General features: G+C 39.3%; 1 pseudogene; it reads left to right on the top strand.

Moving 5' to 3' along the window:
• Window positions 1-1,454: 1,454 nt before the first annotated feature.
• LOC117529284 lies at window positions 1,455-24,407 on the top strand (annotated as a pseudogene).
• The last annotated feature ends 3,463 nt before the right edge of the window (window positions 24,408-27,870 follow it).

Genomic DNA, 27,870 nt, shown 5'->3' with positions numbered 1-27,870 from the left:
CCCAAAGGACTGCATGTGATCAGAACTCATACCATCTCAACTAACTTTTTTTTTTTTTATTTTACCTATATTGCGCTAACAATACTACCAAACTAACATTTTTTTTTATAACAACCATATTTTTCCTCATCTCAAAGCTATGCTAATTTGTATTCTGTCTGAACTACATCCACTTATAATGTATCTAAATCTACAGACTTAATACTTCCACTTTTTTTTCATGGTACTATCTATTTTTAGCCATGAATAAAACATTATCTTGAAAATGTCTTGTGATTGTATTTATTTATAGAATTGATATAATTAAACTCCATCTTCTATTGTTTTGACATGACATTCCATTTTTTTTTTTTTAGTGCAGAGATTGTAAAATGTGTTCTATCTCAAACTGAAATAAGTTTGTTGAAATCTCTTTTGCCTATATCCATTAACCTAACTTGCCAAGTTGTATTAAAAATTCTCAAAATGTCGTTCTCACATACAAACTGTCCTATTGACACCAAGGAAACCACAAAGGTGTCTGCCTCCACTAATTTTAATTTCACCTTTATTTACCTAGGTCAGTCCCATATCCATATCGTCCCAGATCGAGCTCTTTTTTTATTTTATTTTTTTTGCAAGGGAGACAATTATAAAGATTCCAATTCACCTGACCTGCCTGTCTTTATATGTGGGGGGGAAACTGGAGCACCCGAAAAAAAAAAAAAAAAAACACAGGGAGAACATGCAAACTCCATAGGTAGGAATCGATCCCATGACCTTGCTGTGATGCAACAGTGGTATCCACTAAGCCACTGTGCTGCCCAGTGTCACTCAAAAATCCAAGTTGTTGTACAACATTGGCGGTTGGTCACCAAGCTTAGTGGTGAAGTAACTAACCCTGACCACAGAAGAAATAAATGTGCAATAACGGAATCGGACTTATTGTACTTACATTTTCAACTTCATCTCCATTACTGTGTTGTACAGAAGCTAAATTACAAATCTATCGCTTTCCAAATAGACTTAAACACAAAAATGTAAAGTGAATATAACAAAAAATTAGTTGCAGATTTGAAATAAATGTATCTTGTGTTAAAGTGATCGTGACTTAATTTTGCAGTCTTTTTTAAGGAAACATTTTATTATCTGGCAGTAAAGGGGCCTTCACGTAGATTTGTGTGTGTGTATTGTTTGCTACTTTTTATGTCATTTTTATTTATTAATATCCAGTGTGTTTACACTCTTACAGGATTTGTTTTCTCCTATCTTTCTGATTTCATGTAGACTTGATTTTGTAGACATTTTTTGCTCTACTATCAGTGCAAAATAATAATAAAAAAGGCATTAAAGAATTTGTTTTTTAAAGATTTATGTAATTTTTGCATTTCATAACTCCTCACCACTAGGGGCGCACAATGTGAAGAGGGGGAAAAAAAAAAGCTGCGTAAAGGTTCTTGTCTCGTTTCCTTGTTTTGAACTTTGACCTCAGGCTGTGTGCAGAAATGGATTTTCAGTGAAAACGTGGAAAGAACAATTTTTTTTTTATCAAAGTTTTTGCGCTGCTTGGGAATTATTGACGGAAGTGTCGCGAGATAAAAAGGTAAATTATTTTATAAAACGAACGGGAGGTGTAGTGAGCGCCTTGTATGGCAGCACCCTCATATCGGGGTACATTATTTGTAAAGCGCTTTGAGCGTCTGATTCAGATGGAAAAGCGCTATATAAATGCAGTCCATTTACGATGCGTCAGTTTGGAAGCTTGCGCTAAGCTAAATGTTAATAAAGTCAATAAAAGTACTAATTTATGTGATATCAACAGTTATTCATTGAAACTAATGCGGTCAGCAGAGTGTTAACTGCTGTGAGTTCATTTAAAGGGTTAGAAAGTTTTTTTTAACCTTGAACAATTAAGTCGCTGTACGATTTTAATGAAAGATAAAATACAGATTATTTTAAGGCTGCAGCTATTTTTTTTTATATAAGATATTAACTTTAGGTCCCCCCCTGGTTGCCCGAAGTCCATAAGTATTTAGACAGAGATGCAATGTTTTTGTGTTTCGGTGTCTACAACAACACAATAAGTGTAATCCTCTTTAAGGGGTTTAACAAAATTATTGCATTAAGGGTTGAAGAATTACAGCCATTTTTATACACTACACCCGTTTTCAGAAACAAAAGGTTAATTGTCAGACTAATATAATCATAGCTTGCAACTAAGTTGGAGGAGGTTATCTTTAGTCACCTGTGTCTTTGTGAACAGTTTTTCAGATATTGTTATGAAATTTTTACTGCAGATTCATATCCTGATTGACAAGAACTGATTCAGTTTTCAAGGTCATAGGTCAAAGTCAGGAAAAATCTTGGAAAACTGGAAAAAAAATCCCTATCTTTAACATTGAATGAATGTTCAAAAATTTGTAACTGTCAAAAAAAGATCAAATTTCTTTAATATTTGAGAGCGTTTTGTAGGATGTTATCCTTTATCAACTGACAGTTTGATCCGGAGCGGTTTACAAATTTTGTGGCCATTTAAATTTAACTTTGAAAACTCCATTTAATGTATTTTTTACAACCCCAATAACAATGAAGCTTGTCATTGTCTTGCTGAAATAAGCAGGGATGTCCCTGAAAAAAGACATTGCTTGGATGGCAGCATGTGTTGCGCCAAAACCTGGATGTACCTTTCAGCATTGATGGTGCAATCACAGATGTGTAAGTTGCCCATGCCATGGGCACTAACACACCCTTGTACCATCACAGATGTTGGCTTTTGAACTTTGCACTGGTAACAATCTGGATGATCTTTTTCCTCTTTTGTCCAGAGGACACAATGACCATGATTTCCCAAAACAATTTGAAATGTGGAATCATCAGACCACAGCACACTTTTCCACTTTGTGTCTGTCCATTTAAAATGAGCTAGGGCCCAGAGAAGGCAGCGGCATTTCTGGATGTTGTTGATGTATGGCTTTCGCTTTTCATGGCAGAGTTTTAACTTGCACTTATAGATGTAGTGATGAACGGTGTTAATTGACAATGGTTTTCTGAAGTGTTCCTGAGCCCATGCGATAAGATCCTTTACACAATGATGTTGGTTTTTAATGCAGTGCCGTCTGAGGGATCGGTGGTCACGGGCATTCAGTGATGGTTTTCAGCCTTGCTGCTTACGTGTAGAAAGTTCTCCAGATTCTCTGAATCTTCTGATTATATTACGGACTGTAGATGATGGAATCCCTAAATTCCTTGCAATTGAACATTGAGAAACATTGTTATTAAACTGTTGGTGTATTTTTTTCACGCAGTTGTTCACAAAGTGGTGATCGTCGCCCCATCTTTGCTTGTGAAGGGCTGAGCCTTTTGGGGATGCTCTTTTTATACCCAATCATGACACTCACCTGTTTCCAAACAGGTGTTCTTTGAGCATTCATCAACTTTCCCAGTCTTTTGTTGTCCCGTCCCAACTTTTTTGAAACATGTTGCAGGCATTCATGTCAAAATTAGCAAATATTTGCACAAAAACAATAAAGTTTATCAGTTTGAACATTAAATATCTTGTCTTTGTGGTGTATTCAATTGAATATAGGTTGAAGAGGATTTGCAAATCATTTTGCAAATCATATTCTGTTTTTATTTATATTTTACACAACGTCCCAACTTCATTGGAATTGGGGTTTGTATATTATATCTTAATCAACCATGCCCCATTCACGCTCATATTTGATAGTGAGGTGCAGACTGACACTCACTATCGCCTGACAAAGTTTGATCCAGATCTGATCCAGATTGTGGATTTTGTGGACATTTGAATTTAATATTGAAAAGCCCATTTGGTGTACATTTTGCATTATATCTCAATAAAAAAATGCCTCAATCACTCTCATTTGTGACACTGAGTTGCAAACTGGCACTCTCAATGAAGAGACTAATTTTGATCTGCATCTGATCCATATTGCAGATGTAGTGGATATTTGACTTTAACATTGAAAAGTCCTTTTGATTTATATTTTGCATTATATTTTATCTTCTGAATAGCCACTTCTAAGAGGACTTTGACTTGGAAATTTTGTTCCAAGGTACAAATTTGTGGAATTAGAAACTAGTGTTGGCGGAGGTTTTGCGTTCTGAATGCGTGTGGTGCTCTACTTCATACTTTTTTTGCAGCTAATGACTGTCTGGAATTCATGGATCACCAAATGCTGTTTCCTCTTTTGAAATTTTTTGCCAGCTTCCTTCACTGATTGTGCGTCTATCTGCCTCCAGTTTTGTCTTCACTCAAACATTGAATACTTAGTCACAAAAACAGCATTACAACATGACAAATAAGTAGCAACACTCAGTGTGGCGATACAGAGGGCCAGGGTTGCTCCTTTTCAGCAAACAATAAACTGGCAAGTGGCAATTCTTCATCTTTTACAGTAGCTGGACATGTTGCACCAAAGAACAGCTCATCTTCATGCATGAATACTTCAGAAGTAATGCCTTATTGAACGTTCACATCTTTTTTTTAATCACGCGTTTAAATCAGCATCATACCCTATTTTCAAAGCTCTCAATAGCTCAAACACTAATGAAGTTATAAGGCTAAAATTTTTGATGAGAATAATAACATTATTTTGTGAGAAAGCATGATACTAATTACATCTTGTCAGCCCAGTCAGGAGGTGATTTCACATCATCTGACCCTTACTGCTGGTTTGTATTCAGGAAGGTACCTCTTGATTGTAGACTTTGACAGCAACAAATCTTTCTTTCGAGTCTTCTTGATTTAGCTCAAAGGAAATAATTCTGCCATCATCCAATTTAGTTGTCTTCTGTGGTCTTCCAGGATTTTTGGTTTTACTTCGCTCACTTCGTTCTTTTTTGGGAAATTGATAATTTGGCTTAAAATTTTGCAAGCTTGTTCACTTTCATCAACACCTGCTTGTACCTCACATTGAGGTCTTACTATGAGTTCTTCTTAAGTACCTCATATTGACTTCCAGTGAACAGCCACCAAATGCACATTAATTTGTTAAGTTTCTGCCTTTTTTCTGGGATTGCAGCCAAAAACAAAACAGTACACCATTTATCCGTGTGAAGGTATGCTGTGTATATATTAAATGGAGGTCCCCGTAAGTGGTCAAATCCCGGAGTGTCGCAGAGGGTTCATACAAGACTACGGTCTCCTATTTGCTGCTAATATAGTCAGGAAGATAGCCGTGACTGCTGACCTTGACTGTATCCCAAACATAATGTATATCAGTGCTCCATGCAGAATAAGAAGGCGGGTCAAAAGATTTTATGTTTCCAACACCATCCTCCTCTTCTGGATAGGCTATTACTGGAGCCAGATCTAGGCTCTAGTGACCTGGCTGATAACTTCCTCTTAAATGATTGAGTGTTGGTGTCAGGTTTACAGTTTAGATTCTCTGTAGTGCCCAAAAGTGTGGAGGTTTAATCAATATGTCTACAATCGTGCAACATTTTTTGCTCACTTGTGAAAAGGATGTGCAGCAGCAGAATTCTGATATGCTATTTAGGGATGCACTGATCCACAATACTGATACTATTCTGATACCAGAGCTCTGTTTGCTTTCTTATTATTATTACTATTATTGTTATCATTATTTTTGATTTGTGAGGATATTTTGTATTGTCAGTTATACAGCTTCATGATGAAGTGTTTAGAGGAGGATTTTCTTAAAAAGACCTGAAAGTTCAACTACAACTTGCCAGATGGTACATCTAAAATGGAAGCCTAAGATTTGATGTTTTGGTGAAAGAATTAAGTACTTTTATTTATAGACTTAAAAGAGAAAAGAGAGCGCTCTCTGTCTGTCTGTCTCTCTCTCTCCTTCTCAATTTTAGTGGAGCTTTATTAATATGGGAAACATATGTTTACGTTGTCAAAGCAAGCGTTACAGTAAAAATTAAAGATTAAGTCCACTCTCTCCCTCAGTCTCTCTCAATTCAATTTCAATTGAAACATATGTTTACATTGTCAAAGTAAGTGTTGCAGCAAAAAGAAAAAAAAAGTCTTCTAAATGTATAGTCAGCGAGTCTCCCGCGAGGAACGCTGGATTAATACTGAAGGATTCTGATGGAATTGTTCAGCATACAGAAACAAACTCTGTTCAACTCCACTCTTGTGCTCTGCTCTGAGCTGCTGTTTCATAGCGATTCACCATCTCAGGACGTTGAAGTGGCTGTTTTTTTTTTTTTTTAAGTACACATTTTTAGTTCTTTTTTTGGAAAATTCGTCCTTGGCGGCACAAACAATTTGAACCCGGGAGCCAAGTGGAAATTTGCCACTACCAGTGATGCCAGTAACGCGTTACTTAGTAACACGTTACTCTAATCTGACCACTTTTTTTTGTAACGAGTAATCTAATGCGTTAATCTTTCCAAATCAGTAATCAGATTAAAGTTACTTCTCCAACCCTTACCAAAAAATAGTATATGCAAGTATGTTTTAAGTATACTTCTAGTTTACTTTTTATATACTTATAAGTACTATTTTTTTGGTAAGGGAAGTCACTGTGTGTTACTATTATTTTTGCATTATGGGTCAATAACAGCATTAAACTTGGTCCGTGGGCAGGAGGTCGGGGTTCGACTGCACTGCCCACTTTAAGCGAGCTGTGAGCTTTTCATCCGCGGTTTTCTGCGGCAGTTACGACTCGTCCTCACCTCTTAAAGCGCAGTGACAACAGCACACCTGCACTGAGCTTTACAAAGACATTTTCATGCTTTTTTTTCTCCTTTATTTAGAATTCTCTGCTGAGCCGCTCCGTATCTGCTCGCTAAAAACAGCTGATCCTCCACGACGCGTCAACAACTAACACTTTTTTCTACTCAAATGCACCTAAACTCTCTTTCTGAGGACCACATGATGTGAAAACCCAATAAAACTTTCTTACCTGTAAATCTGGTCATGTTTTCTGCATAAATAAATGTTATCCATTCTTTGTGCTCAAACGCCAAAGCAGGGGAGAATCCAGATGGAATGGGGGCATGGGGCAGGGATGTGCCCCCCTCCCACAACACCCCTAGATTAAAGGTCCAGTTTTGAAGCCTTTTTTGTTTACTACAACTACTAATACTACTTATAATAATAATAATAATTTTGACAAATGTTTAGATAGAATTTAAATGTTAGAAAAATGTTAGAAAGAATTTAATAGTTACATTTATAAACAATGCAGGTTAGAAATGGCATATTTTACTGTTACAGTTCTGCCATCAGTTAAATATGAGGTCAAGAAAGAGGTCTTTATTTTACTTTTTATAAAACAAGTATTTATTTTCATTGAAGTCAAGAAAGGGTGACTATAAAGTGAGTTTTGGCAAAACAGGCATCATTGTCATGTTGAGGTGGCAGAGGGTTGTTGTCAACAGCTGGGGAAAGTAACAAAAAAGTAACTAGTAATCTTAGTTACTTTTACAATTGAGTAATCAGTAAAGTAACTAAGTTACTTTTTCAAGGAGTAATCAGTAATTGGATTACTTTTTCAAAGTAACTGTGGCAACACTGGCCACTACCCGTGGCTTAAAACCCTCGGCTGCAATGCGGAACAAACAGCTTGGCTTCAGCTGAGAAACCTCCCCCTCCCCCCTTGCCTCCTCCCGCTCAGCAGTAAACGGCAGAGAGCAAGCAGTTGAGAGGTTTCACAGACGTGGCTTCTCTCCGGTATCAGAAAACGGCACAGGTTGTATCGGCATTTTCCAATACTTGAATTACATTGGTATCGGAAACTGATACCAATTCTGAATGGGGATCAGTCCCACCCTTAATGCTATTGGTCCACTCCCGGAAATGAGGTGGCGTTTCATCTGTGGTGAATATAAATAAGATACTCAGAGTTTTGAGCATACTGGATCAGTTTTAGAAAACCATCTGATTTGGTTATTCTCCAGTATGAAAATAAACCTGTAAAGATTCCAGCTGTGACTTCACAACCCATCTGTCATTTTCTCTGCCACAGATGGGGAAGGTGCCTAAAAAGAGGAGCCTTGCTGACAAAGTCTGCAAGGCAAAGGCTCCAACTCAGATCAAGAACAATCCATTTGAGGTGAAAATCAACAGAAAGAAGTTTGATATTCTGGGGAGGAAAAGTAAACATGACACGGGTTTGCCGGGTGTGTCTCGATCCAAAGCCATCAACAAGGTGAGAGAAAACAAAAAGGAACTTGTCATCTTTATACCTTCTTTGCAGACTTTTTTTTTTTTGCAAGAATCTGTTTATATGCTACTGAAAATTGAATAAATATAGAAATACCGTATTTTACAGAGTATAAGTCCCACTTGTCCAAAAATGCCTCTTTAAGAGAAAAATGAAAAACATATGAAATTCGCACTGGAGTATAAGTTGCATTTACTACTTCATGCAAGAAAAGGTGAAATTAATTTAATTGCGGTGGCATTATTTATTTATAAGGCACACGAGGTGGACAGCTAATTAATGTTGTATTGATGAATGAAATAAATTGAGGATGAACTGATGCATGAATGAAATAAATTTTCCAGACTTGGAAGAAAGCCCTGTTTTTGTTATTTATTGATTGAAATGGTAATGACCTGCTTCTTGCCCTGCCCCTTCTCTCTTTGGTTATTTGGTGTCCCTCCAGCTGAGCTGGTCAGTTAGTTTAGATTGTCCAGCCACGAGTCTACCCTTGACAAAGAGGGTCTAGATCAGTGGTGTCCAAACTATTCCAGAAAAGGCCAAGAGGGTGCAGGTTTTTTTTGCAGCTACTGACTCCAGCAGGTGATTTCACTGATGAACTCATCCCACCTGCTCAAAGGGATGTTAATCAATGAAATCACCTGCTGAAGTCAGTGGCTGCAAGGAAAACCTGCACCCTCTTGGCCCTTCTGGAAAAGTTTGGACACCACTGGTCTAGATCAAGCACATTTATCGTTTGTTCATTTGGTGCGTCTTGCTCCGTGACATATGTCATAGATGTTTACAACAAGTTGTTTCAGACCTAAATTTTACATGTAACCAGAGAACTGCCACATGCGCAGCTGTGGGATTGTTCACCTTGGAGGATGTTTAACATGAAACACCAAGTACGTTTTAAATGTAAAGGATAATAGTAACTGATTTCACACAATATGACTCCTTTAATATACTTATTTATTTGAATGTTGAACTTTATTAAAAATTTCCATCAAAGTGATTTGGATGATTTTTATTAAACTTCATCCAATATTTTACAACATTTAGATTTTTTTTGCACACCTTTAAGTTATTCTACAAATAGTTGATTAATTTTCTGTGGCTCTTTGTGTTAATTAATCAAATAAACAGTTCAACAGAAAATAGAAATGTTACCAGTTTAAAGTGCTGGTTGCAGAGAAATCTGTGCAGGATGGCAGAAAGACAGATGAGAAACAAGTTCACTTGTCTGAAATTAAAAAAAATTAGTCTTCAGCTGTTGCTCCGTAACTGACATCAGTTGTTCTTAGTCATTATGTTTAACACTCTGTACTGTAATGTCTGGCATTCACAGCAACATGATGTTAGAAGGACTTTGCACATGACAGGAGGGACTGGGAAAAGCATCAGTGACAAAAATAGTCAAACATTAGATCATATTTACTATGGTTTTTGTGTGCATGCCTTTCCGCCGCTTCTCAGGCCAAGTGATTACACATTCAACATTTAATGGGATCGGATTTGTAACAACAATGCGTGGTGTTTGCTTGATTCTGCAGCAACATTCAGTGAATGTGCGCATTTGCATGTGAGAGGAAACGAAAATCATGTCACTCTTCCATCTGTGATCTGCAGAGGAAAGAGACTCTGCTGAAGGAATACAAACTGAAGAACAAATCCAACAAATTCATCGATAGACGTTTTGGAGAGTACGACACCAAGATGGCTCCGGAGGACAAAATCCTGCAGAGATTTGCACTGGAGCGACAGGTTGGTGACGTGTCGTTATTACCCATATGGACATGCATGGTCTTCATTTCTCAACTTTACGCCACTTTTTAATGAAATTAATGATTGATTGTTTGATTTTGGGGGGGGCGGGGGGGATTATTTTGTTCTAAAATTTGGGACGTCAAATGAAGTTTGCTTCTTTTTGCTAACATAACTTTAAAATGGTACATGTTGTAAGTCTCCAAATTCAAAAGTCATATTAGGAGGGGAAAAATCAAAATTCTGATGCACCAAATGAATAGAAAAAACAAGTTTTGTTTTGCTTATTTAATATACCATTTACCTGTCTCACACCTGGAGATGTCTGAGCTTGTTACAATGTGAAGATGGATATTAGGAGCATGTGTGGTTGAAATAACATGTAGCTGGAAATAAGTTTCAGCATCTTTAATTTACCAAACCTCAGTCTGGTGGCCACCAAGGGAATTGCTGTTTGTCTCATCTTGGCTGCAAAAATAACAGCTCGCATGATTAAGACAATAATCACCAATGTGTAAAAAAGAAAGAAAGGGTGGAAAGAATGTGTAGTTGTCTTTTTCTACAATTGCAAATCTCATAATCTATTAAAGTGTGTTGATCCTTCACCATGCTTTGACTTTGAATGACCTTTCAGCGCGTCCATGTAAAGAAAGATGTGTACAACCTAAACGAGGAGGAGGAGCTAACTCATTACGGCCAATCACTGGCTGAAATGGAGAAATTTAACGACATTGTGAACAGTGATGATGAATCCGAAGAGAAAGGTCTCTTGTCAGGTAAGCGTGTAAATACAGAAGATTTATTACTTGGAATTAGTAGGTGCTAATTTTACCTCCTGCAAGCAGGTTATGGTTTTGGTGAGCAGCTGTGATTACCGGCTATAACCATCCTAACTGACTCACTGTGATGTCTTGTTATTTTTCACTTAATTAAACTGTCTGTTTGTGTGTCGTGTATCCAGCTGAGCTGACGGCGTCCCACTTTGGTGGAGGAGGAGGCCTCTTGAGAAAGAAAGCACCAGGAGAGCAGGATGTGCAGGAAGAGGAGGACGGGAAGCAGAGGGCCAAATCCAGGCAGGAGCTGATAGAAGAGCTCATCCAGAAGTCTAAGCAGGAGAAGGTGAGGCAGGAACAAACTGCTTCATTCCACGCTGGTGTTTTTATTATTCATTATTCAGACTGAAAGCCTGAGGTGATGGGGAGGTGATGGTCTATTGGTTAAGCGTTGGAGCGTTGGGCGCTATATAAATGCAGTCCATTTACCATTTTATTTGAAAGTGCCAGCACCTTATTCTTTATTTCCCAAATTGCTTCCATTGGCAGTTGAGCAACTTGCACGGCAGCATCATGAAATCAGTTTGTGTCTGTGCATGCATGGGATGCATGTGTGTGTGTAGTACCATGACACCTACGCACAGTGGTGACAGAGGTATTGTCTTAAGTACTGTGTCTGTCCATTTGTCCATGCTTGAATGGTAGAACTCGGAGAGTTTTCATGAATTTTCTCCTAACTTGATGGAAGGATAGAGGGTGATTCAGTTTCCAAGGTCAGTGTCAAAATTTTGACTGGAATATTTAGAATGGCTATTTCAAGGAATTTGTTACACCTATGTTTAGGCCCCTTAAAAAACATTAGTTTATCATCCCCACACACATGCTGAAATCAGCCAGCATCAACTGCCCCAATTTCAATGACAGCAGTATAGTTGATGTAAGAACCGGCACATCCCTTAAGCCTGGTTCAAACGACAAGATAATTAGGCCGATATCGGACCTGATCTTCCCCTTCCAACAATCTTAAGGACACCCCGAAAAATCGTGATGACGCTAAAGATAATCTTATCAGATATTCCTGCCGTGTGTGGTGTGTTAAGAGCACTCTGATCTGCTCGGAAGGACGTCAGGGGCACTCCGACCACAAATTGGGGATATTCACGATGTTGGACTGTCTTGGCCCGATAGTGTGTGGTGGTGATGTGCCCTCCGACCAAAGCGAGCACGCAGCCTGCTGAATGTGACGTGTAGCCAATCAGAAAGCGAGGTGACGGACACATGGAGCGGAATCTAAAATCAAAACAGCTGTTGTGGCTTACCAGAAGTCCGGTTCTCGCGCTGTCTCCACTCCTTTAAAGAACACCTTTTCTTTTTCTTTTTGTATCTCTTTTTTTTTCCTCTGTTGTAAATAGTCCACAAAGTATCTCTGTTTGTTTACTCTGAAGTCACGTTTAATCTTCGGAGATTTTGCGAAATTTCCTGTCTGAACTGGGAATGTTCGTGTGTGAAATCTGTTTGTGTGTGGTGTTGTTGTCCTTACCATGTGGCTGAACACCACACACTGTATGACCAAACCTGTTAGATCTGTGATTTTTTATCTCCACGTGTGTGGTGTCTCAGGTTTTGGAAACCTACAGACAATTTTAATATCCTGCTGTGTGAACCAGGCTTTAGGTGGCGAGTATGCTTTGGCCGAAGACGGCCGATGTTTACCGAGCTGTGCCTGGAATTTGCCGTTTGTTGTCATTGGCAACCACACAGTCAGTGACTCTGTCTCACTCACGCACTGTATGCATCTTTATCATGCTACTGATATTTTCAGTTCCTCACTTGGTATGCAGGTGCTGTATGTATCGTTTTTCAGGTTTTCACTCTTTTTTAATGTCAAGTATGATAAGCTGTTTGTTTTTTATGGGGCCTAACTACTAAACACTACTTTCGCTTGGTTGTGTGACATTGAAAGGTCACACTCATTGAGACTGGCTGTTTTCAGGAATTAGTTACTATGGTTACTGTTAAAACACTAGTATGAGGTCACATATCAATTCTTTCTTGGTTATGTGACCTTTGATCTTGAGAGAAGTGTTCCTATATAGACCCTGAGGCCTGCTGGTGCTTATCTCCATATTCCGTAGTGTGAAGCAGATCAGAGTCTACAGTTCCCCCTGGATTGGACGCCAGTCCAGCGCAGGTTACTGCCCCAGGCGAGGCGCATTCCCGTTTACAGCTGGGTGGACTGAGACAATGCAGATTAAGTGTCTTGTCCAAGGACGTAGAACTGACCGTGTATCGGCCATGCAGAATCGAATACTGTTATCACTGAATCGTAACACAATCATTTGCATGAAGCTGTGTCAGACTTGTGAAAAGCGCACTTTGCTCTCTCTGCATGTCCATTGTAGTTGTAAAATTCTTTGAGAAACTGCCTGAGCTGGAAAACCACTATTTTCCATTTACACCCCGTTTGTGTTTCTTATGTTTCTCAGCGGGAACGGCAGGTGCAGAGGGAGGAGGCGCAGGAGCTGACCGAGAAACTGGACCAGGAGTGGAAGAGCATCCAGGCCCTGATGGTAAAAAAGACACCAAAAACCGAATGCAGTGACAAACAAGAGGAGAAACCAAAGGTACAACAGCCAAAAATTAAAGACACGATGGTATCAGTAATTATCTAAAGGTTTCAGGCTGACATTTCCTCATTTGGTTGTGTGGTGTAGGTTGAGGAGTACGACATGATGGTCAGGGAGCTCGGCTTTGAGATGAAGTCTCAGCCCTCAGAGAAGATGAAGTCTCCAGAGGAGCTGGCCAGGGAGGAGAGGGAGAAGTTGCAGAAACTGGAGGTGTGGCAGCGCTGAATCATGTCACGGTGTAATGTGGGGCTTGTTTTTTTTTTTTTTAACGTCTGGTTTCTCCAGGCCGATCGTCTAAGGAGGATGTTGGGAGACGAAGAGGGTGTGCAGAGTCAGACCCACATATCTGCTGATGATCTGAACGACGGCTTCATCCTAAACAAAGAGGACAAGAAGACTTTGTCTTATCAGGTTGGAGGTAGCGACACTTTGTATATGTTGGTATGGATGTGCAGCGTGACTCGGCATTCCCTCATATGTCCAGGATGGGAAATGGAATCTGGAAGATGATGCAGAGAAGGTGCACAGTGAGGAGGAAGCTTCAGAGGGAGGTGAAGATCAAGAGGAGGAAGAGGGGAGTGGAGATGAAGAGGAGGAGGAGGAAGGCAGCAGTGAGGAAGAAGATGGTCACTCAGACCTGGTATCTGAATCGGACAGTGAGGAGGAAGAGAAAAAGCAGGATGGTGAAGAAGCTGGTGGTGAAGCAAAGAAGACTCTAACAAAAGAAGAAATGAAGGCCCAACAGGAGGCGGCTAAAGCAGAGCTACCGTACACGTTTACTGGTAACTCCATGAGATTACAGTCAGCACATGTTATTTTAAATGTGTTTCGTCAACTTTTATTTTTGGTGCTGGTTATGATTTTATTACCTGCATCACTGAAGGCAGAACAAGTGTAGGAAGTTCTCGTGTCTGTGTGGACAATCTATATGCGATATCTTCAGAAATACTTTATGAATGAAGGTGAAACTCAGTACAAAAGATCACTTCAGTAAGACCTTGAACAATGTCAAGGTTGGGCATGCATCAGTTATAATTGTGGCCATTAGGGGGAAGACTCTGAAACTTTTTGTACACAATATCTTGACAAAAATTTGTATATTAAGGTGAAACTCACTAAGACCTTAAACAGTGTCGAAGGTTGGACAGTGTCCAGCCTTGGACACTCATTGATTCTAATTGTGACCACCAGAAGACGGACTCTCTGAAAGAGATTGTGTGATTGTGTAAACAATATCTTGACAAAGAATTAATATATCAAGGTGAAAGTGAGCACACAAAGTCAGGAGTGCCAGCCAATAAAAGCCAGGAGTGGACAACAATAAATAAACAAATTAAAAGGAAACCACAACTGTCTGTTTAAGAAAACATGGAGAGTACCTAGCCTAACCTGCACCACAAAGTCCAACCTCAATTCAATTTATTTATATAGCACAAATCACAACAAAACTTCAAGATGCTTCACATGGATAAGGTCTAACCTTACCGACCACCCTGAGCAAGCACGTAGGCAACAGTGGTAAGGGAAAACTCCCTCTCTTTTTCAGTCATTTAGAAATGCAAACAGTGTGGTAAATAGCAATAATAAGACATTTGATTTACTTTATATAGCACATTCACAAAAAATCTTAAGTGCTGTCCATAGCAATGTCGAAACATTAATAGAAAGAATTCAAAAAATCCAAATTCAAACACCAAAATAAAAAGATATTCAACCCAACAAATGTATTGAAATAAAATCTTATCTAATTATAAGCAACCTAAAAATATATATATTTAAAATTTGTATATTTAAATGCATTTATTTTTGTCTTACATAATTTGTAAAGTCAATAATAAACCATTTTTTGTAGGTATTTTTTTATAAGTTTGGATGTGAAATTTACCTGCAATTATTAAATTCATAAAGTTTTATTCTCGTAAGTTAAAACATTATTCACGACAATTTTTAATTTTATGTTTTGTTTGCTAATTTATATATTCTTTAATTTTAGGCCATACGTCCTTGTAAAGATCCAGTTATATAGTAAAGGAGTTGTGTAATCCATTTGTTTTCCTAAATTCACATATTTGTGGAATGTCCATTCTGTGTTTTTCCTGTCGTAGCTCCAGAAAGCTACAGTGACCTCAAAGATATGCTCCACGGACACACCCCTGATAACCAGCGTCTCATCATGGCCAGGACTCAGAAATGCAACCATCCCAGTTTGGCTGTTGGCAATAAATCTAAACTGCAGGTACAATACCACACACAAAAGCTGTATGCTTCTCTAAAATCGCACTGCAGTAGCTCATCTTAATTAAAGTTTGTCATACGTAAGCCGTGTTAACGTTAAGTGATAAAATGTATTTTGCACATTTCCTCCATTGTTGTGCACGTGGCCCTTTGCAAGTCTTGTCTGGAGGAATGCAACACTTGTTGGAAACTTTAAGAGCACGCAGTGCTAATCTTCATCTGTGTGTTCTCCAGTGGTGGGCACAGCTATCCAAAAGGTTAGCTTCGATAACCGTTAATTCGCTAAAAGAAAAGTTAAATTTTATAAAGCTAAACCGATAAATCCCTAAAAAAAATTTGGTGGAAGTTACAGATAAAAGCTAAACCGATAACTTTCAGTATTGACTTCAGTACACAGCAGCTACTGACACAACGAGTCAGCGCTTCTGTCTCAGATCGGCCTTCTCTCAGCAAAAGAGACCTGGTGATCAGAGAGAGAGGGGAGAGGGGGGAAAAAAAGATAAGTTCTCTTCACACCATACACACCTGCTGGTCATTTCACTGGAGTCTTGTACAGGCAGACAGTTTTGACTTATGGTTCTAATTTTAAACAAACTAATTCTGGACAAGTTATTGAAATTAACATCACGTCTGTGGTTTTACAAAGTGAAAATATCAGCTATATGTTTTAGTTTTAAAGTAGTGCACTAATATTGAAGGTTTTAGTGATTAGACACACATGCCGCATTGCATTATGGGTACGTTAGTTCCTGACGTCAGTGGTTGGCTGGCTGGTATAACACAGTTACTGAAGCGTGTGTTGGTTTTTACTAATAAATCTGTATTTGTAAATATGTAATTTTTTACATTTATTAAAAAAAGAAAAAAAGGCCATTTGAAAACTGAAATACCATTTAAGTCCTTCACCACTTTTAGCGAATGTGTGGCACACTGCCGTAAACAGCGTTCATGGCAGTGTGTATGGTGTGTAGAGAAATTATCTTTTTTTTTTCTTTTTTTTTTTCTTCCCTCCCTCTTCCTTTCTCTCTGGTAATGGTAGACTACCATTCATGGCTGTCCTGTCTGCTACAAAACATGTAACAGACAGGCAGTAAAATCTTTGATTTCAGACTTTACAAATGTTTTTAACTGTTAGCTTTATTCACTATGCCCACAAAATAAGTTAACGGTCCACAGATATCGGAACTAAATTTATCAGAAGCTAATTGGTCCGCTGATGGTTTTCAAAGTTATCTGGAAAGCTAATCTGCTAATGAAAATGTTAGCTTCGATAATTAGCGGTTAGCGGAATTGTGCCCACCACTGGTGTTCTGCACAGTATGCGAACTGGAAGAAACTTTTTTTTTTTTATAATCCTGAATCTGAATCTGAGAGGGCGATGCACACTCCATGTGTCAGAAGATCTAAACCTAATGTTTAGTTGCCAAGCAACCGTGCAAATTACTTTCCCGTGAGGGTCAGGATTAGATAAAGGTTAGGGTTGACATTTTCTGGCATGCATAAAAGTACTTTTTATTTCAACTTCTGCACCAAAAACTTCCACTTCCCAAAGTCTTACACAGTAGCCACAATTCCAATATGGTCCAGGTCCAGCTCCAGAATTTTTCTGATTTACATACTGCATTGAACATAAGCAGCCAGTGGGTTTACAGTCCGGCAGAGAACTAATACTTTAATATACATGTAAAAATTTCCCAAATTCTAAAACAACAAATTATGTTCATGTAATAACAAGCAAAGCTCCCCCCCAAAATCTTCATAGAGAGGTGTCAGCTGTCCGGTTAGTTTTAAAAATATTTGAAATCTAACGTATGTGCTGCTGTTGTAATCGAGCTATTGCTAGCTTTGCTTAGCAAAGGATGCAAAATAGAAGAAATCCTGTGTAGCCTCTCTGGCAGTTTTGGGTTGGTACCGATCTATGTGTGCTAAAGCCACACACAACAAATAACACCGCAATAATAGCAATTGGTGCACAAGCTCACCGCCCTCAGACCCCGGACAGGTTGGACGTAGCTGTGTCTCCGAGTCTTTGAAACCTTCAGAGTGCTGTTTGAGCTGACGACGTACTTCCTGTCTGTCTTAGAAACTCTTTGGCTTCCTGCTGCAGTACATTGAAGAACTGGCCACCAGGAGTCCACCTGAGCTTGTGACTGTAGATAAGCTCATACCGTGAGTTCGCCTGGTTGCTTTGATTGTCATCGTCCTCTCAACTAAATGTTGTACTTTTTAAAACTTTGTTCTTTCTTCATTAGAGAGTTGTCCGCCTTGTGGTCAGGCGTTTCCAGAAGAAGCATGTAAGGCCATGCAGACCATCCTTGGAGATGCCGGTCATAATATGGAGGAAGTGGTGAGGTTAAAGGGCATGTGGCTTTCCCACCACTTGTCACCGGTACAGAACATTTGCTGCGTCTGTTGATATTAAATGATATTCAAGAGATTTTGGAGTAGCTGATAGACGTCAGAAATGTCTGAGTATCTGTTTAGAAAACATTTTTCCTGACTTTTTCTGTACATTTGTGTGTTTTTAAGCTTATTTACTTGAAGGTAACAGCCTTGCTGTTCCAACATCGGAATTTCAGACACCCAGTGACGACTCCAGCTCTGCTTTACATCAGCCAGGCCCTCCTCAAGGTACATGCCATCATCTGTGTTTGTGTCTCTGTAATTAATACTGTTATCACTCATTCTGTTTCCTGCACCAGCAAAGGCAGAGCAGGTCAAGGAACTGCTGGACTCTGTATGTGCATGCATATAATCGATGTGTATGCAATATCTTGATTGTGTATCAAACTGAATGTTAGTGCACGAGGTCACCTTACTAGACCTGGACATATTCAGTATTGAATGCATTTGATTGTAGTTGTTGCCACCAGGTGCCCAGGTCTCTGAAACCTAGTGTATACAATTAAAGCACAAGGACTTTGTGGATCATGATGGAGCTTGTTGCGGTATATTATACCTTGCTAAGATCTTGCACAACTGAAGGTTGGGTTCAGCACATTAGAATAAGTAATGCATTTCAGTGTGACGTGCATTCAGAGAAATCACGAGTCCATAGTAATAATATTCGTTATTTATATGGCGCTTTCCCAAGAATCAGAATCAAATTTATTCCAAGTTCTCACATACAAGGAATTTGATGTGGGGTTGTTGGTGCATAAACACCAAGAAAAAGGAAAAGCAAAAAAACAATTCTATAAGAAGTAAAAGAGTCAAATAGGCCAAAACTATATTCACTGTGAAATAAATATAGCGTAACCATTATACAGTTAACTGGTGTACAGTACCTTTCAGTGCAGGGGTGGTCAGCCTGTACTTTGTGGGGGCGGGGGGAGGCAGGGTGAATGGGGTCTCTGTCATTATTTATTAGTTTAGCTGCAGATGGAAAGAAGCTGTTTTTGTCTTGAGGTTTTAGTCCTGATGGATCTCAGTCATCTGCCAGAGGGGAGGGTGACAAAAAGTTTGTTACCTCGGTGGGAGAGATCAGCCACAATCTTCCTTGCTCAAATCAGGGGTGATTCCATAATTTATTCCTCAGAATTGAGTGAGTCCATATTTTTTTCCTCTACTTGGTCTAAAAAAGTAACCGTTACTGACTGCCACAATCTTTTTTTCTTGATTTCGTATAGTGTTTCTTAAAGCCAGAAAGTTGCCATTTGAAATGACTTTAGTTTTGTGTCATGTCTGTGATCTGCTTTTTTTTTCTACAAATTAAACAACAGAATGAACATCCTCCGAGGCTAGTGATTCCATAATTTTTGCCAGGGGTTGTATTTGCATGTGTTGTTTTTTAATTTTGCCTTATAATGGCGCTTCACTGTGTTTCATTCTTAGAAAGTCACCCAGCATAAAAATGAATACACACATAAAGCCATAGTCATATGTTCCCATATTTTAATGCCCACAGTGTCCAGTGAGGTCGCTGCAAGATGTGACGTCAGGCTTGGTGCTTTGCTGTCTGGCAGTGGAATACGTCTCATTTTCAAAGCGTTACATCCCCGAGCTCATTAACTTCCTTGTTGGAATCCTGCACCTGGCTGTGCAGGACAAGTCCTCTCATGGTAACTGCACAGTTTCATTACACCAAATACAGACACAAAACATTTTCATATGAGGCAATTCCATTGGGTAGAAACATTTTGAAGTTTCTTAAAATAAATAGTTTTTAAATAATTGCTTAAAATTTGAAAACCTAGTGACGAATGTGATCTTCGAGAAGGATTCACTCAAATGACAAAAATATTTGACAACCATTTTCCAAAATATTTGTGTAGATTGTTGGAACTTAAAATGGTGCTGCATTTCAAATTAGTTTTAGTTCATTCTAGTGCACACTTACCATTAAACATCTTCATACTTGAAGCCTTCATCGGATTGGTTTGTAATTATTGATGCCTGTCACGTATTTTCAGTTTTAATTGGAGGTTAGAGTCGACATAATTTTAGTGTTTTGTGCAATACAACCCAAAAGAAGAAAAAATAATACAAAGTAATAGCCATTATTATTCCCACCAATCTGACTTTGATCCCTGTGATGTCATAAGGGGAATTGTCAAAGAATGACATCAAGGAAACCTGTTTTGCCATGTTCATTTTAATGAAGAGAAAAAATAAAAGCTGTCCACCAGGTTTTGCCCATCTTATTTATTTTGGACCCACGGATCATCTCTTAACAAATTTCATTGTAATGTGTCCATCATTCTGGACTTTATTGTCCACATACAGACAGTTGACAGAGTTAACAGTCATCCAACATGGCTACAAATACAAGACTTAAATACATGCTGCTTTACGCTCTCTGTCTGTTACCCATTTCACAGTTAACCAATGCAGTGTTTAGTTCCTGTGCTTTCGTAGTTGAAACGGTACTGATTTGGACACTTTGTTGCAGGTTACTTTGTGGGTGCCGCCCTTTAGGCCATCAGGAAAACACAGTGATCTTCTGGTGTTGTCAGATACAGAGTCCTGCAAGACCTGGAGCAAGCACAGCCTTCGTCTGTCTGCAACCTAACATCTGAAACTGAAAAGTGATGTCCACAGAGACCATCACAGGTAGGGCTGGGCCAAAGGTGCATCAAGTGCAAAGGAGGTTCTGGGTGGTGGGTGGCAGGGGGTAGTCAGTGGGGGTTCTTGCCTACTGGCCTGGGTTATTTACTGGTACTAGACCACCATCATGTTTACTTGCCCCTCCTTGTAGAGCAGTAGCTCAGTAAGATCAGGTGTTGGGCTCCCAATATGTAGACCTGAGTTCAGTCCCTGATCGCATGACAAGTCTTGGACAAGACAGTCATCTGCATTGTCCCATTCTACCCAGCCATAGCTGGGGAAGTATTACCTGTGGTGAACTGGCATCCCATCCCAAGGGGAGTCAGAGACACTGACCTGTTTTGTGTTACGGAATCCGTAGATAAGTACCAGCACTATGGGCATTACGGCCGAATATAGGACCTTCATCATTTTGGAAGTGACTGGCTGCTTTGCTACTTTTTCACTGTGAGGAATTTAGGAAAACATGTTGGAGTTAAACTGGGTTTGAAGAAGCCAGATTCCACTAGGACCAGGTATTTAAAAAACATTATATAATTGATATAGAAACCAAAGGCTGTTCTTGAACTAGGCATGGAGGGCTAGCTACGCTCTGGACATGGACATGTTTCTTTGTCATGCGTGGTGCGTGGTTTGGTTGTAATACTCCTGCACATCCTGGATTACCTGTAGGCAAGTGAATGAGGAAGTTTGGTGACCCGGGCTGCTCTGAAGCCTACAAAAATGCATTTAGCCAAAGTGCATTAATACAGCAGCGAGCTGGTTGTCTGTAGCTGAATCAGATCAGGTTGAAACAGAGCAACATGTTGGGTTTATGATGCACAAAATCCTAAATTTAAAAACTGATGTAACTCTGAGTCTCCAGGAGGTTTCACACAGCAGCCGGTCTGTGGGAAGTTTTAACACCGAAAACTAAAATGCAGTCGGTCGATTGTGTGAATCTATGTGTTACAAAGAGAATACACACCTCCAGTCCCTGACTAATGCTTAATAACGTATAACGCCTCAGCAATTTTCAGTCTTATTCTAACTGATCTCGTCTGTTCTAGTTGAGCTTCTCTGCACATTTATGAACACAACGCTGTAGGACTCCTGCTCCTAAAACATAGGGACCAGTTTTATTCTTATTTTGATCTTCCTTTAGGCATCACAGTCTCTCTCACACACACACACACACAACACACACACACACACACACACACAACACACACACACACACACACACACACACACACACACCAGCTGTGTGTATCAAAGTAATAGTAACTACCAGTGATGGCACAACACCACTTTTTCATGTCTGATATGATACCGATACTGGAACCTTCAGTATCTGCTGATGACTGTACCAATGTGATCCTTTTTTTTACCATCTTAAAACAGCTAATCTGTTAAATAAATGTTTGGATGGACTTTGACACAAATATTCTACTCCTCTCATAAATCACACTGTGATTCAGCTGTGCAGCTAGAAGACTCGGAATGGGTCAGATTTATTATTTTTTTTTATAGCTGAGCCAGTAATTTTGGCTAGTATTTCACAATACCTATCTGAAATATCAGATTAATGCACCCTTAGAATTTTGGGACCTTAAGTTGTTGTTTCCTTTGATTTTCCACAAAATTGACAAAATTTACTTGTAAAGTAGCTTCTGTTTCTGTGGTATACCAGATTACAACTCATTTTATTGATTGTAAAGGTTTGTTTTTTTAGGGGGGATTTCAATGATTAATTAATAATGAGACACGTGCACACGCAAGGTTTCAGTTTTCTGTTGCATTTGATGCAAACTGGGAGCTTGGAATTTCCACCTTCCAACTTAGCAGTATAGAGTTTAATAAAGCTATGATAAAATGTTACGTCTCCCCGTGGACTCTTTTTTTTTTTTCTTTTTTTGCAAACCAAGTAAAATCATCACTAATGTGAGTATTGACAACTGACACACCTCACCTGGGTGAGTGTTGTTTTACCTGTCCAGCAAATATCCAGCAAAACCTTTGTTTGAAATATGCAGTCTTTTTATCTGAACTTCATCCGAGTGGGGTCTCTACTCACCCGTGTTACTAGCTGTGTTCAATGCTTTCTTTCTGCTTCAGTTTTGCATAACTGTTTGGCATTTGCAGTTGAAGGTCGGCCATGTTTTGAATTGTGAATTGTGATCATGTTGTATACAATTGTAAATCCTTTATTTGAATACTAAAGAACAAAATTCCAAATAGTGCTGAAGGAAAATCCTTTTTGTTATTGATTTCAATGATTTAAAACTAATTTAAAGGGTCTACACCTTTTCAAGTGAAACCCCAACCAGATGATTTTGTACAATATGATGTCTTTGGAGCACTAACTGGGTCATTCAAGCTCACGCAGAGTAAAATTTCCAACCGTGACACAAATCACAAAGACAGACTTTTGATAATTGTCTCTATTCGTGTCTGTACCCACAGGCTGACGTGTCTGTCTACCTGCCTGGACCTGGTGAAGCGATGCTGCATCCTCTACGAAGATCTTGTGTCCTTCACGCACATTTTCCAGCCAATCAGAACTCTGCTTTCCAAACACCTTCTAGTGCACACATTACCAGCAACTTTACAGGTTTGTGCCAGAGAGCGTTTCTTGGAACGATGTTCTGTTGGTCTCACATACTAATGAAGTTACATCATTGAAAACTGTGGTCTGTGTTTCAGGAGCTTCACAGTGAAGTCCTGGCAGCCATGGGTGCTGCCGTCGTGGCCCACAGTCCACTGGTTTTTGACAAGAAGAAGCCAATTCCCCTCAAGCTTTTGACACCCAAGATTGTTGAAGTGTAAGTGAAATAGATGTCCCACCAGAACATCCTGCTCCCTCTTCTACAAGAAGTCTGGCTGATGTGGAACCTGGTGTTTTGTTTTTGTCTTTGGCAGGTGGACTATGGAAAGAAGCGTGGCCTGCACCAGGGATCAGAGGGAGAAGGAACGAATGAAGCACAAATACAAGAAGGAGTTAAAGGGCGCACTGAGGGAGGTCAGGAAGGACGCACGGTTCCTCGCCAGAGAGAAGCTCAATGAGATCATGAGCAGGTTTGTTTGACACAGTGTTGTAGTCGAGTCAAAGTAGCTGAAATAATTATGATCAATCCAAAACGCCCTTAGCAGTCAGATAAAAGATACGAGTCACACTGTGACTGTAGGACAAAAAGGTGAGGGTGAGGCCACAAACCTGAACATGATGCACATAAAATAAATACATAATATGGCTGACACCTACCCTAACTGTTGGCTCTCCCAGGAGCCCATTTCTGGCATCTTCTGCACTATTGGCTTCATTATTCCAAACATGCAGGGGGCAAATTTCCTATTTAAATTGTCACTTTGTCCTTTATGTAATTAATAATGATGCCTATCACCGAAATTAAAATTTTTATTATACATATACAAATCGCATACAGGTTCAGCAACACTAATCACTGCATATTTGTGCAATTAACTGCACACATCCAATCAGCATGTTTCACTATGAGCAAAATTTGCAAAAAATGTGCGTCAATATCGGCAGAATATCTCCAGGCATCAGCGGCCACGTCTGTGTTTTTGTCTTGAACATGAACTCTCAGCATCCTGCACAGAGTCTAACAAAGTTTTAAACCATTTTCTTACACCGTGTGCACATTTTGATTGTTTTGGTGAAACATTTTGTGCGCTTTGTGTCTTTTCAGGGATGCAGACAGGAAGAGGAAAGTGAAGGAGCTGTTTGGCAGCTTGGCTACTCAGGAAGGAGAGTGGAAAGCTCTGAAGAGGAGGAAGAAGAAGTGAAGAGCACTGGGTCACTTTTTCATTCAGTCCATCATTGCGCCATCCAGTCGCAGCAGGCGTGTGGAACTGGGAAGGTGTTTTTTTTTTTTTTTCTTCTCGTGTAAATCTGAATTTTGACTTGAATTTTACAGTTTGTAATTGCGATGTCAGCAATAGACACAAAGCTTTGAGAACCTTGAGGTTGTGTGCGAATGCTTGCATTCTTTTGTCTCCGTTAATGATGAAAATGTGTAAAAATAGAGGAAAAACAAATAACAGCTTCTTGCCCAACTTCAAGGGTGTGTGTGTAATTTTTTGCATGACTGTTTATTCTTCATTACAGAGCAGAAAAACTTTAACAGGCATTTTAATCTGATGTAAAGGAAGAGTTGAAAATTTAGATACTGAAGGAAAAAACATTTGGAGATCAAGGCTGTGTTGGGAGCTGCAGCAGCAGGAAGAGGAGCAGCAGCACGGAGCCACTCTGTGACACGAAAACAATCATTGTGAATCAAATTTGTTTGGCACGAGAATTAAGGTCTCGATTACAGCTCGTTCTCGGAGACTTCTAGACTTCCTGTTCCAGTCGACACTCAGCCTTTCATGTTATTCTGCAGCTTCATAACCTGCTCTTGTACAACATTTAAACCTCCTGATTACTGTGAATGTCTGCCACCTCTGTCTGTTCATACACACTGCAGTCTGGCAGTTGGAGTCCCTTTTGATTCTGTTTTTAAAATTTCAGTTTGGTGTTTATGGAGTCAAAAAAAAAAATCACAAGAGCATCTCAAAAGGGGTGACAGAGATAGAAGACACCCTTGGCATGTGTCATCTAGATGAGGATGGTGGTGTTGGTCTCCTGGAAGAGGAGGAGCCACAGTCAAATGTAGTGATGTGAAGTCAGTACTCTGCCCGGTTACTCCTCTTTGAGGTGTCCTTGATCACTGTCCACCGGTTTGTCAGCATGCAAATGAGTCACAGATATATTATCAGTTGATAACACGTGTTCAGATAGTCTCACCTAAATTACCCACTCTAAGGTGTGCAGCTGAGCGAGTTTCATTAGATAGAAAAGCTGCATCATCCATTCAAAGTAAAAGTTGTTTGAACATGCATGGCAGTATCGTGAAAAACTGAAGGTCCACTGTGACCAGATGGAAAGAGGCTCTGAACTCTCCAATATTTTACTTTTGACTGCAGCCAATGTTTATATGGAAATGCTGTCATTTCCACCCACTGTAAAAGGTTTCTCTGATCTCCATAGTTCCCTGACTTTTGGGACTTCAAGATTATACACTAGTTATATTAAAACAAACTTCAAGTGGTCCATTCCCCATCAGCTTACTTGCAAGCAGTCTTAAAAATGCATTTAGGATGTCAATGGCAACAATCCTGTAAGTAAAAGCCACCATCTGCGTAAAATGGCAGCAAACTTGGTATAAATTACATTTTAAACATAGTAGCCAACAGTTCTTTTTATGATGTGATTGTGTAGTGCTGCCCTGGGCAGAGAATGAAGCAATGCTCCCTCTGTGCGTCTAAGTATCTGAGCTTTTCTGTTCCTCATTTACATCATTGGCTGGGTTGTTCATGCACTTAGTGTACAAGTCCCAGTCTACCCTCACCGTGTTTACAGAGACTGCCCCCTTATAACTGTGCATTCACAATGGTGGACTGTAGCTCCTTCCAAGAAACCATGTTCAGAAATGAAAAGGGCTCCAAGTGGTGTTTCCATCTCCTCAATGCAGACAAAGCTGGTAGTACAAAGTCATTAAGAGCCTTCACCAGCAGGGTTTTTATTTTAAATCAATCATCCTTGCATTATTGGACCCACGTACTCTACGTTGATTCTCTGTGGTTAGAACTGACAAATGATTTTACTCATTGTTCAGCTCACCAACTGCAAATTCAGTGTGTAACTGTAAAATTATGCAAGCATATGGGAAAAAAAAGGGGAGGGGAAGAAACCCATCTTATAATATAAACTCCTTTGTACTCCAAGCTAGTTAATGGAGGTTTGACGTCAAGAGAAAAGCACAGGATATACTGCACCACAGGAGTGTGTCGATACAGGCAAATTTTTAATGACAAGTGTTTCTCAGAGGCAACATTTTACGTATGCAGCTGCAGAAAATAAGTACAACACAGTCCAGGCCATTTATCTTGCTGTAAGGAGGCGGTTTGCCTGGTTACAGATAATCCACTACAAGTAATCCAAATAATAGCTGTAGTGCACAGTCTTCTCACTGAAATGTCACAGGAATAAGCACAGATTTTTTTTTTTTTTTTTAAACGCCTTAAATTCTTCTACTGCCATTTGTGTAAATTAAAATATTAAGACCCAGTGCAGGCACATGACCATTAGCAATTCTTGCCAGAATCAGATTGTTTTCTGGTACGCTGAAGAAATGTTTAATCACCGCACAATCCTTCCACATTTTATTCATCACTTAAAATCCAAAGAAATTCATATCAGCAGTTAAGATGAGCTGATTGACATGCAGTTTTTTTCCAGCTCATCTGATATATTTGATGTATTTTATAGCATGAATAACTTAAAAACAGTGCACATATAGCTCATTATTGTTCACCACAAAACTGATGTACAGACAAAAATATAGAACATTTGAGAAGATTCACTGTGGATATATGTAGAACGCTTTGGGTGCTTTTACTCAAACTGGTATTTTCTTGGAGTTGCTGACAAAGCCACACCCACAGTGGAACGGTGCCTGGGGGAGGAGTCACGGTATGTCACAGCTGGACAGACACACACCTGACGTCCCATTCACAACTGATGATTTTCCCTCGTCCCCCTCACAGACTGAGCTGTAAATACTTGCAGTAAGGACAGACTGTGACCCTCCTTTGCGACCCTCAGTTTAAAAACAACTGAACATATTTTTGCTTCAACTTCTGCTTTAGACGGGGATGTTCCCTGCAGGTACAGTTGTCATTACTAATGAACTCTGTTTCATGTTGCACTGTCGCCACTGTGTGTTTTTTTTTTTGTCCCATTTTAGTGAGAGGTTAGTTAACAGTAAACTAAATGTATCCCAGTATTCGTCTGATGGGAAGCGCCACATAATCCAAAATGCTTCAACGCTGCATCCAAGCTGAAGATGTTAAAATCCCAAAGGACTGCATGTGATCAGAACTCATACCATCTCAACTAACTTTTTTTTTTTTTATTTTACCTATATTGCGCTAACAATACTACCAAACTAACATTTTTTTTTATAACAACCATATTTTTCCTCATCTCAAAGCTATGCTAATTTGTATTCTGTCTGAACTACATCCACTTATAATGTATCTAAATCTACAGACTTAATACTTCCACTTTTTTTTCATGGTACTATCTATTTTTAGCCATGAATAAAACATTATCTTGAAAATGTCTTGTGATTGTATTTATTTATAGAATTGATATAATTAAACTCCATCTTCTATTGTTTTGACATGACATTCCATTTTTTTTTTTTAGTGCAGAGATTGTAAAATGTGTTCTATCTCAAACTGAAATAAGTT

This window comes from Thalassophryne amazonica, chromosome 17 (genome assembly GCF_902500255.1).
Source record: "Thalassophryne amazonica chromosome 17, fThaAma1.1, whole genome shotgun sequence".
In the NCBI taxonomy this organism is placed as follows: Eukaryota; Metazoa; Chordata; class Actinopteri; order Batrachoidiformes; family Batrachoididae; genus Thalassophryne; species Thalassophryne amazonica.
The sequence above is the reverse complement of the archived record's forward strand: the minus strand, read 5'-3'. Positions and strand labels throughout refer to the sequence as shown.